The sequence below is a fragment of the Tribolium castaneum genome, unplaced genomic scaffold, assembly GCF_031307605.1.
Source record: "Tribolium castaneum strain GA2 unplaced genomic scaffold, icTriCast1.1 ptg000027l, whole genome shotgun sequence".
Taxonomy (NCBI): domain Eukaryota; kingdom Metazoa; phylum Arthropoda; class Insecta; order Coleoptera; family Tenebrionidae; genus Tribolium; species Tribolium castaneum.
In genome coordinates, this window is record NW_026986636.1 from 87501 (window position 1) to 100000 (window position 12500).

The 12500-nt window shown below is 37.9% G+C and overlaps 3 non-coding genes and 1 pseudogene across 3 annotated transcripts in view; all 4 read right to left on the reverse strand.

Moving 5' to 3' along the window:
• The window catches only part of LOC135267459 (large subunit ribosomal RNA), a 4012-nt gene extending 3583 nt beyond the window's left edge, over positions 1 to 429 (reverse strand). The window contains exon 1 of the ribosomal RNA XR_010335884.1: positions 1 to 429. This exon is cut by the window's left edge and continues 3583 nt beyond it. This is a non-coding gene — a ribosomal RNA (large subunit ribosomal RNA).
• Positions 430 to 905: 476 nt separating this feature from the next.
• LOC135267443 (5.8S ribosomal RNA) lies at positions 906 to 1062 on the reverse strand. Its single transcript, XR_010335873.1, has one exon. It is a non-coding gene; the product is annotated as a 5.8S ribosomal RNA (ribosomal RNA).
• A 1716-nt stretch (positions 1063 to 2778) lies between these two features.
• Positions 2779 to 4701, reverse strand: LOC135267441 (small subunit ribosomal RNA). The gene has a single exon (XR_010335871.1). It is a non-coding gene; the product is annotated as a small subunit ribosomal RNA (ribosomal RNA).
• A 4877-nt stretch (positions 4702 to 9578) lies between these two features.
• The window catches only part of LOC135267457 (large subunit ribosomal RNA), an 8098-nt pseudogene continuing 5176 nt past the window's right edge, over positions 9579 to 12500 (reverse strand).

The window sequence follows — 12500 nt, forward strand, 5'->3', positions numbered from 1 at the left end:
TGAACGGTTTCACGTACTATTGAACTCTCTCTTCAAAGTTCTTTTCAACTTTCCCTCACGGTACTTGTTCGCTATCGGTCTCGTGGTCATATTTAGCCTTAGATGGAGTTTACCACCCACTTAGGGCTGCACTCTCAAGCAACCCGACTCTGAGGAGAGATCCTCCCGTTATCGGCAACGGTCACTACGGGCCTGGCACCCTCTATGGGCTGTGGCCCCGTTCAAGATGGACTTGGACGCGTCGCACAATCTCGGGATGACGGATCCTCCCTAACACCACATTTCCCGGCGTCCGGTTTCGGCCGCGGGATTCGGTGCTGGGCTTTTTCCTGTTCGCTCGCCGCTACTAAGGAAATCCTAGTTAGTTTCTTTTCCTCCGCTTAATAATATGCTTAAATTCAGCGGGTAGTCTCACCTGCTCTGAGGTCGCAAATATAAATTTGCCTTTATTTTGTCAGACGATAATTACACGTATTCCGTTTATATGGCTGCCTCCAAACAATTTCAAACATCGATCTGACGTCGTTGCGAGAATGTTGTTGTTGTTAATTATAGTGCATAAAATATGCATATAAACAACTTTAACGTCTCGGACACGACGATCGCTTCGTTCGAAATTTAAGCGTTGTGGCTGCTTTTTAATATCGGACGTGCTACGTCTAAACCAACTTTCACCAACAAACTAATAAGAATGTCAGCCGCTATTGCGTTTTAGGATGCCGCGTTATTTTTTATATTGTTTTTATTGTTGTCTACGTTGCATAATATTTTATTATGACAACCGACAATCAATTAACAATTATAGTAACGCGTCATATTTGCACCCAACACGCTCCGACGTAATTGTCTACACAACATTGTGCGCTGTGTTTAAGACAAAAACCGAGCAGTCTTTGAAATTGACACGACCCTCAGCCAGGAGTGGTCCGGGAACAGTATATCCGAGGACCGCAATGTGCGTTCGAAATGTCGATGTTCATGTGTCCTGCAGTTCACAAGTTGACGCGCAATTAGCTGCGTTCTTCATCGACCCACGAGCCAAGTGATCCACCGTTCAGGGTAATCTTTTCAAACAAATTTAAAATATTATTACATAACGCACCGTTCCACATCGAAATCGTTTCATCATCACACAACAACAAAAATAACTACTTAAGGTTATTACAATTGTGATGTATATGTGAGAAACGGACCAATCGAAAGAAACGTTCGGCGTTATATTTTATAATATTTTATTTAATTAAAGTGGCATTTGTATCTACTTATCGAAAAGAGTATGCAGTTATAGTTTAAGTTTACATAAAGAATAACCCGATGATATTAACGTTTTATAAATACGTATATATATCTATTAGGTTTTTTTTCTCTATCAACTTTGTCTATAAAACTCTGCTCCTTTTGCGATAAGCATTATGTATATTTATTAAATAGAAAATATGTCGAAAAACCAGACGTTTTCTTCAAACAAACGCCACAGCTACAAACTTAATCACAACAATATTTACCAAACAATACAATTGTAGGGTGTTTTGTGTGATACGTCGTTTGGTGGGCATTCTAAGAACGTCCGTCGACATAAAAACGAATCAAAAGAAAAGCACAGGCAGTGCAAAACGTTCCTTCGTCAGTCGGGCGTATATCATTTAAAACCCACAGAATCTAAAAAAGTTAATAAATAAACTTTTTTATTTAGATTCCTACGGTTCGTCGCGTCGTTAAAGTAAATTATTACTTCGACGCATGCGGAACCCAGGTACCCGAAAACCGTAAGCCTAAGCGTTTTTTTCCAAACATCACTCTCTATCGATAAAGTAAATTGATTTTATGTATTTATAAATGTGCGTTTGTATGTATAGTAGTATAGTAGTAGTATATTTTGTTATTGGTTGTTTCGAGCTTTTTATTGTTATAAAACGTTTTTGTAGTCTTGTACATAAAGTACAGACGAATAGACAGCCCCTATTATTATTTATTAATAAACTCCAACCATTTACAAATTAAATTACAACTACAACATCTCTTTTACACATTAATTATACACCATCTTTATTTTCTTTTTTCCGAAGCGAATACGATGAAGAAAATACGCAAAGACTGGCTTACAAAATCGTAAGCCTAAGCGTTTATTTTTCAAACATCACTCACCATCGGTAAAGTAAAATGATGGTATGTATAAATGTGTGTTTGTATGTACAGTAGCGTAATAATTTTGTTGTTGGTTGTTTCGAGTTTATTTATTATTATGGTTTGTATGTATAAAGTTTTATTCGTGTACATAAAGTACGATCGTATTGGCAGACACCATTATTATTCATTCTTGTTTGTTATTATAAATAACTCCAACCATATACAAATACTACAACAACAACAACAACATCTCTTGCACATTAATTATACACCACCACTGTATTAGTACTTTTTTTCGAAGCGAATACGATGATGGAAATACGCTAAGACCGGCACTGCGAAAGCAATAATAAAACGTTAGCACATAACCATCTTTCGACAATATTGATTCGTGTTAATGTTCAAAAAAATTCTTCGAAAACGTCGTTTACGGCACGTTTACAATCGATTTATAAAATAAATCGAAAAACGTAACAACAGATCCGCTTAATGCAAGACGACCCGTTGTTGCTTTTCCGTTCGACGCATAATGAAGAATTTTGTATGAGAATTGATCATCATACGAATAGTGTATGTATGTGTGTGTTTTTTGTTGATCAGCACAGACAAAATGTGTGTATGTGTGACAACTAAACAACAACATTTACACGTTAATGATCCTTCCGCAGGTTCACCTACGGAAACCTTGTTACGACTTTTACTTCCTCTAAATGATCAAGTTTGGTCATCTTCCCAGCAACATCGGCAACGTCGAAACGCCACCGCGCACCGGTCCGAAGACCTCACTAAATCATTCAATCGGTAGTAGCGACGGGCGGTGTGTACAAAGGGCAGGGACGTAATCAACGCGAGCTTATGACTCGCGCTTACTGGGAATTCCTCGTTCATGGGGAACAATTGCAAGCCCCAATCCCTAGCACGAAGGAGGTTCAGCGGGTTACCCGGACCGCTCGGTCAGGGAGGACACGCTGATTCCTTCAGTGTAGCGCGCGTGCGGCCCAGAACATCTAAGGGCATCACAGACCTGTTATTGCTCAATCTCGTGCGGCTAGAAGCCGCCTGTCCCTCTAAGAAGAATTGTTTGTACGCCGACAGTAAAAACCGCACATAGAGACCGGGCGAACCCGGCTCCAGCGGGTATTTGGGATGTCGAAATACGCCTATTTAGCAGGCTAGAGTCTCGTTCGTTATCGGAATTAACCAGACAAATCGCTCCACCAACTAAGAACGGCCATGCACCACCACCCACCGAATCAAGAAAGAGCTCTCAATCTGTCAATCCTTCCGGTGTCCGGGCCTGGTGAGGTTTCCCGTGTTGAGTCAAATTAAGCCGCAGGCTCCACTCCTGGTGGTGCCCTTCCGTCAATTCCTTTAAGTTTCAGCTTTGCAACCATACTTCCCCCGGAACCCAAAAGCTTTGGTTTCCCGGAAGCTGCCCGCCGAGTCATCGGAGGAACGTCGGCGGATCGCTAGCTGGCATCGTTTATGGTTAGAACTAGGGCGGTATCTGATCGCCTTCGAACCTCTAACTTTCGTTCTTGATCAATGAAAGCGTTTTTGGCAAATGCTTTCGCTTCTGTCCGTCTTGCGACGATCCAAGAATTTCACCTCTAACGTCGCAATACGAATGCCCCCATCCGTTCCTATTAATCATTACCTCGGGGTTCCGAAAACCAACAAAATAGAACCGAGGTCCTATTCCATTATTCCATGCACACAGTATTCAGGCGAAGTTTTAGCCTGCTTTAAGCACTCTAATTTGTTCAAAGTAAACGTGCCGGCCCACCTCGACACTCAATGAAGAGCACCGCGGCGGGATTGAGTTGGGCCGCCCTCTCGAGCTAAGCCCACCGGCAGGACGTCCCGCGAAACGCCAGTTAACACCGCGAACGATGAACCGGCGGCGCGGGACACAAATTCGACTACGAGCTTTTTAACCGCAACAACTTTAATATACGCTATTGGAGCTGGAATTACCGCGGCTGCTGGCACCAGACTTGCCCTCCAATTGATCCTCGTTAAAGGGTTTAGAGTGTACTCATTCCGATTACGGGGCCTCGGATGAGTCCCGTATCGTTATTTTTCGTCACTACCTCCCCGTGCCGGGAGTGGGTAATTTGCGCGCCTGCTGCCTTCCTTGGATGTGGTAGCCGTTTCTCAGGCTCCCTCTCCGGAATCGAACCCTGATTCCCCGTTACCCGTTACAACCATGGTAGGCGCAGAACCTACCATCGACAGTTGATAAGGCAGACATTTGAAAGATGCGTCGCCGGTGCGAGACCGTGCGATCAGCGTAAAGTTATTCAGATTCACCAAGTTGTACGATGACGGCGAAACCGCCACCGATTGGTTTTGATCTAATAAAAGCGCTCCTTCCGTCTCCGGTCGGAGCTCTGTTTGCATGTATTAGCTCTAGAATTACCACAGTTATCCAAGTAAATGTGGGTACGATCTAAGGAACCATAACTGATTTAATGAGCCTTTCGCGGTTTCACCTTAATTTGGCTTGTACTGAGACATGCATGGCTTAATCTTTGAGACAAGCATATGACTACTGGCAGGATCAACCAGGGAACTGTGTTTTTGTGTTTTTTGAGACAGACGAGAGAATAAAATACTCATCATCATCGTTTATAAAGATGAAGAATATGCGCGTTTGTGCGAAACAATCTAACATATAAGAAAGTAACGCCACGCTATTTCTTCTTTTCTTCGTACGATATAGTCGTTAAACACCACAACACATATATCGGTCAATAAAGGCATAATAATAATATTTATAATATTATTTTTTACCTTTGCCGATTTAAAAGTTCAAACATTCTCTTCACTCTTCGCAAGATTGAATGCGACGTGAATTTATGAAATTCTTTCGAATCCATAAACGTTACGAATATTATATAAATATTCTCGCTCGGATATTAGAGAGTTGACGCATTTATTATTTTTGTTTGTTTAAATCACAAACATTTGTTAGTTCAACAAAGTTTGATTGCATAAGGACCGCCAACGTAAGAGAATACGTTTTGCCGCATCCGCAATCTCGCTGTGGGGAACTGGGCGAGCCACAAAATCACAAAATAAAGCAATCTCGCAAGCAAAGCCCTATTCGAATTCGATAGCGGAAATGTGCGATAAACGTCGATAAATTGGAAGCAAATGCAGAACGTATACATAATCGGTCGTTTTGTCGTCGTCATTTATGATAAACTTCGACTAAACCGTTACACCGTTCATATCGCCTCACTCAACGCATCGACACACACCACTACCATACATATACCAGCGCGACACCGATCGAGGCAGCCGCTCGGTATTGGATATGCGCACCGCTCCACTGACATAGCTCCACAGGCGACGTCTACCGAAGCGCACAGCTCTATAACTATAAGGCATACACACAAAGGGGAGAAAATATTTTAAATATTGATAATATTAAAAAGTCATATTTTATATTTAAACCATTATAAAATTTAATTATAAAAACGTTTGTTTAAAAAAAAATTATTAATTAATAAAAACAAAATTATTCTAAGCGCCGTACTTCGTAAACGTCGTACTTCGTTCGTCGTATGTGCAAAGTCAAATGAATGCTGTAGTTAGTCGCAGTTGGAACGTCTGAATGTCGTACAACCTAACAATAATTTTGAGTGCCCTAATGTGTAGACGTCGTACTTCGCGAACGTCGCACTTCGTAAACGACGTACTTCGTGAACGTCGCACTTCGTGAACGTCGCACTTCGTAAACGACGTACTTCGTGAACGTCGCACTTCGTAAACGACGTACTTCGTGAACGTCGTACTTCGCAAAGGTTATGCAATATTCATACACATTTGGTGTATTGCAAGTTGCATTTTAATAAATATTATGCATTTTTATGTTTTAATTTAATATCTAGGCCAAAATACTAAGTTTATTTAATTGTTAAATGTGTACGTTTATTTACAGATACGTAATTTACATAAAAATTTGTTTTTTTTTATTATATGCAAACTACAAATAAAATATTTAATATTTTTGAACGTTGTACTTCGTGTAAGTTATGCAATATTGATACAAATTTAGTGTATTGCGGGTCGCAATAATATTAATTTATACTTGAACGTAGTACTTCGTGAAGGTTATGCAACATCAGTACATATTAAGTGTATTGCAGGTTGCATTATTATTAATTTATGTTTTCTCACTTTTTACCTTAATATAAAAATAATGTAATATTTTTGGACGTCGTACTTCGTAAAAGTTATGCAATATTGATGCACATCTGTTGTGCTGCGGGTTGCATTTTATAAATTTAATGTATTTTTATGATTTACTTTAATGTCTAGGCAAAAAAACAATTTTGATTAGTTGCTAAATGTTTACATTTATTTAGAGATACGTAATTTGCAAAAAAATTTGCTGTTTTTTTTATTATATACCACAGAAATAAAATTCTTTAATATTCTTGAACGTCGTACTTCGTGTAGGTTATGCAATATTAATACAAATTTAGTGTATTGCGGGTCGCAATAATATTAATTTATATTTAAACGTAGTACTTCGTGAAGGTTATGCAACATCAGTACATATTCAGTGTATTGCAGGTTGCACTATTATTAATTTATGTCTTCTCACTTTTTGCCTCAATATAAAAAAAATTTAATATTTTTGGACGTCGTACTTCGTAAAGGTTATGCAATATTAATGCACATCTAGTGTGCTGCGGGTTGCATTCTATAAATTTAATATATTTTTATGTTTTACTTTAATATCTAAGCAAAAAAACAATTTTGATTAGTTGCTAAATGTTTACATTTATTTACAGATACGTAATTTGCAAAAAAATTTGCTGGTTTTTTATTATATACCACAGAAATAAAATTCTTTAATATTTTTGAACGTTGTACTTCGTAAAAGTTATGCAATTTTGATACACAATTAATGTATTGTGGGTTGCATTATTATTATTTAATGTTTACGTTTTACTTCATTACTTTGTGAACGTCGTACTTCGTTTGTACTATGAACGCTGCATTTCGTCGCAGTCGGAAGCAACTGCAAATAATCGTCTTACAAGAAAATCGTGATTTTGAGTGCCGTACTTTGCAAACGTCGTACTTCGTCTGTACTATGTACAAAGTCAATTGAACGCTGTTATTCGTCGCAGTCGGCAGCAAGTGCAAATAAACGTCGTACAAGAAAATAATGATTTTGAGTGCCGTACTTCGCAAACGTCGTACTTCGTCTGTACCATGTACAAAGTCAATTGAACGCTAAACTTCGTCGCAGTCGGAAGCAACTGCAAATAAACGTCTTACAAGAAAATCACGATTTTGAGTGCCGTACTTCGCAAACGTCGTACTTCGTCTGTACTATGTACAAAGTCAATTAAACGCTGTACTTCGTCGCAGTCGGCAGCACGTGCAAATAAACGTCGTACAAGAAAATCACAATTTTGAGTGCCGTACTTCGCAAACGTCGTACTTCGTCTGTACTATGTACAAAGTCAATTGAACGCTGTACTCCGTCGCAGTCGGCAGCACATGCAAATAAACGTCGTACAAGAAAATCACGATTTTGAGTGCCGTACTTCGCAAACGTCGTACTTCGTCTGTACTATGTACAAAGTCAAATGAACGCTAAACTTCGTCGCAGTCGACAGCAAGTGCAAATAAACGTCGAACAAGAAAATCATGATTTTGAGTGCCGTACTTCGCAAATCGTACTTCGTCTGTACTATGTACAAAGTCAATTGAACGCTGTACTTCGTCGCAATCGGCAGCACGTGCAAATAAACGTCGTACAAGAAAATCACGATCTTGAGTGCCGTACTTCGTAAACGTCGTACTTTGTCTGTACTATGTACAAAATCAAATGAACGCTGCATTTTGTCGCAGTCAGAAACAAAGCAAACGTCGTGCAATGAAACAATAATTTTGAGCGCTGCATTTGTGAGCGCCGTACTTCGTTTGTTACTTTATGGTCACATGAACGTCGTATTTCATCGCACAGAGCACCATACTTAATGCACTTAAATGAACGTTGTACTTCGTACAAGTTAGGCAATATTAATACACATTTGGTGTATTGCGGGTTGCATTATTAATTTACAAAAATAGCTATGATTTTATATACAACTAAAAATAATTCATAATATTTAAACGTCGTACTTCGTAACACTAATACAATATTTAAACAAATGTAGTACTTCTTGAATATAGGCAATTTTCATACACGTTTACTGTGAAACGAGTTGCGTTACAATTAAAGTATACGTAGTACTTCGTGGTTTTAGGCAACTTTAGCGCGCGTTTCGTGTATTGTTGGTTGCATACCTTTAAACAAAATGATTGTGTCATCACTATTTTACCACATGAGCAATCGTGACTTATTATATGCAGTAGTTATTAAGCAGTGAATGGTGCAAGGCGAGCGCTATGTGCTAGGCGAGAGCTATGTGCTAGGCGAGAGCTATGTGCTAAGTCCGTAGAACGAAGTATGTCGTTCGAATAATTTGCTGGCTTTCTTCTACTCTTCCTCTCTCTCTCTCTCTCTCTCTCTCTCTCTCTCTCTCTATCATCTATCTTCTTCCTTTTAATTTTTTTCTTTCTTTTTCTCTCTCTCTCTGTCTTCTTTCTCTTTTCTTTCTCTTTCTTTCCTCTTTCCTCTTTCTTGTATTATTCATCTCTTACTCTATTACTCTTACTCTTTAAGACTAATTGGTTTCTATCACTATCACCAACCACACCATCGTCTTTTTGTTACTTGAGAGAGAGAAATAAGGCTGTACACTACTAAAGTGTATTAAATTGTGGTGAGAAGAGTGAGAGTTTTTAGAGAGGTAAATTTATTTGTAATGATAAAATAGAGTAAGTTCATGTTGGTTAGCCCAAGTTGCATTGCATACTAGAAATTTTTATATAAACAATGTGTACCTGGCTGTGTGTGTATTTTGCTATCCACTCAGCTTTTTAAACGTTGACGGAGTCTCGTCTCACCGACAAGACGAATCTCCAAGCTGAGTATCAACAGATCGCAGCGTAGAAACAGCTCTACCGAATACAACACCTTGCCAGGTACGTATGTAATAATAAAATAGAGTAAGTTCATGTTGGTTATTAGCCCAAGTTGCATTGCATACTAGAAATTTTTATATAAACAATGTGTACCTGGCTGTGTGTATTTTTTGATCTTCTCAGCTTTCTAAACGTTGACGGAGTCTCGTCTCACCGACAAGACGAATCTCCAAGCTGAGTATCAACAGATCGCAGCGTAGAAACAGCTCTACCGAATACAACACCTTACCAGGTACGTATGTAATAATAAAATGGAGTAAGTTCATGTTGGTTATTAGCTCAAGTTGCATTGCATACTAGAAATTTTTATATAAACAATGTGTACCTGGCTGGGTATATTTTTTATCCACTCAGCTTTCTAAACGTTGACGGGGTCTCGTCTCGCCGACAAGACGAATCCCCAAGCTGAGGGCTGAGTCTCAACAGATCGCAGCGTGGAAACTGCTCTACCGAGTACAACACCCTGCCAGGTACGTAAGTCGTCTACAGACAATTCCGAGTTTCGACGTCGAACAACAATGTACCCATAATTGACCGTCTAGAAGCCTGGTCGGACGTGGCAAGGATCGATCCCGCCGCCGATCGGTGGCTTCACACGGCAAATAGGGCTCGTGCGACGTTCGTACGCAAGCGTTAAACGCCTAGTAAAGTCACATTGTTTTGAGCCTGTCGACTCTCGAAACTCCTAAAGGTATCGTTGCCACCTTTGACTAGAAAGGATACGGCCTTAGAGGCGTTCAGGCATAATCCCACGGATGGTAGCTTCGCACCACCGCCCGCTCGAGCGAGTGCGTGAACCAAATGTCCGAACCTGCGGTTCCTCTCGTACTGAGCAGGATTACTATCGCAACGACGAGTCATCAGTAGGGTAAAACTAACCTGTCTCACGACGGTCTAAACCCAGCTCACGTTCCCTATTAGCGGGTGAAAAATACGCGCCCTGAAAGTACCGCCGCCAATTTTTGTCGAATTTCTGGTTGTATAGTTTTTAAAACCAAACTGATCTTTTGGACCTAACGTAATAGAATTTGAGCTAAATTGATTATTTCAGGCTTAACACGGTGTAAGTTGTTATGTATGATATGGATTATATTAAAAACACTTGTCACAATTAAAAACATAACATTTATTAAATTGTTTTAACATATGTTTTTCAATTTAGTAAATATAAAAGGTTTTATAAAGAATCTTCGTCATCGTCACTTGAGATTTGTAAGTGTGTTGTCGTTTGTTTAATATTAAGTCCAGACGTATCAGGCTTCTCCATGGTGGATACTTGCCGCCTTAATTGTGAATCGGTATAGAACGGTTGAATACTTCTTATTATTGGAAGAGGATTGCCGAGAAATTTGTCTTCAAATTCTGGAAGTGTATTCCAGTCGAAATCATCATTCCATTCGTCGTAGATTTGTAGAATAATAGGTTGCAGTGGTTCATCTGCGTTATGTTGCATAGTGTGTGGCCGTGTATTATTTGCTACAACATTCCGAAATACGACATTTCTGGTAAACGTCCTTCCATTGCGATAGTTATATTTCCCTTGTTGAGGTCCGTTTGTTATATATATTTTTAAATTTTCTCCTAACCCCACTTGACTCATAGCTACATACAATTGGCCATGCACAAAACATGGCCCATCCAGGTATATGCCTACTTTGTCAAACGTTTGTCCTTGTGATTTATTTATAGTTATGGCGAATGCAAGTTATACAGGAAACTGTTTTCTAATCATAGGCCGAGGTAAGCCAGTTCCTTCGCTGTTTAAATTATCTTTATTTCTATTTCAAAGGGTACTTGCACGCTACAACCTATATTAATCTGACTGTATTTGTTTTTTTTTTGTCAATTTTAGGGGTGGCTTTTTTAAATAAGTGGTGTCTGTTTTTTATAATTATTATAATATATTTTTTTATTGTAAACCGCTTGTCAATCGATTCGAAGACACTTATGGAAATGTAAAAACCTTTTTTTATAAAAGTTAAATAGTCACCCCCAAAGAGTGAAATCCAAAAAAGTAATATAGGGGCCTTTTGTACGCATTGATATACACAATATACCTAAATGTGATAAATTTTTGTTTATTTATATCCAAATGTGATAAATTTTTCTTTATTTTTATTTTTTACATTTTTACCCTTAACTCACCTCTTAATTCAAAGGGGTGGATTTTATTTAAATAAGCTTTATTTTTATTTTAGTGGGTATTTGCACGCAAAAACCCATATCGATCTGACTGTATGTGTATTATTTTTTTGTACACTTTAGGGGTGTTTTTGATAAGGAAAAAGTATTTAGTTCTTAGTTCTTTATGGTAATATATTTTTTTTATTGTAAACCACATGACTGTAGATTTAATGGTAATTATAGGAATCCAGTAACATTTTTTTACAAACGCTAAAAACTCACCCTCTAAGGGTAAAATTAAAAAAAAAAGAAATATATGGTCCTTATGTACGCATTGAAATACATACAATATTTGTAGTAAATGTGATAAATTTTCAATTATTTAAATTAGGTTAATTTTTGTTTATTTTTATTTTTTACGTTTTTACCCTTAATTAACCCCCAAATACAAAGGGGTGTTTTTTGCTAAAATATTTTTTATTAATATTTTAGGGGCTACCTATATGCAAAAAACCGTATCGATTAGGCTTTATTTGTAGATTTTTGTTTAAAAACTTACCCCCAAAGGGTGAAATCTAAAAAACGAATATAAGAGCCTTATCTACGCACTAAAATACACAACATATTTAAATTTGGTTAATTTTGTTTTTTTTTAATTTTTACATTTTTACCCTTAAGTCACCCCCAAATACAAAGGGGTGGTTTTTACTAAAATATTTTTTATTAATATTTTAGAGGCTACCTATATGCAAGAAACGGTATCGATTAGGCTTTATTTGTAGCTTTTTGTTTAATAACTCACCCCCAAAGGGTGAAATCTAAAAACATTATATAAGAGCCTTATCTACGCACTAAAATACACAACATATTTAAATTTGGTTAATTTTGTTTTTTTTTTAATTTTTACATTTTTACCCTTAAGTCACCCCCAAATACAAAGGGGTGGTTTTTACTAAAATATTTTTTATTAATATTTTAGAGGCTACCTATATGCAAAAAACCGTATCGATTAGGCTTTATTTGTAGCTTTTTGTTTAATAACTCACCCCCAAAGGGTGAAATGTAAAAACATTATATAAGAGCCTTATCTACGCACTAAAATACACAACATATTTAAATTTGGTTAATTTTGTTTTTTTTTTAATTTTTACATTTTTACCCTTAAGTCACCCCCAAATACAAAGGGGTGG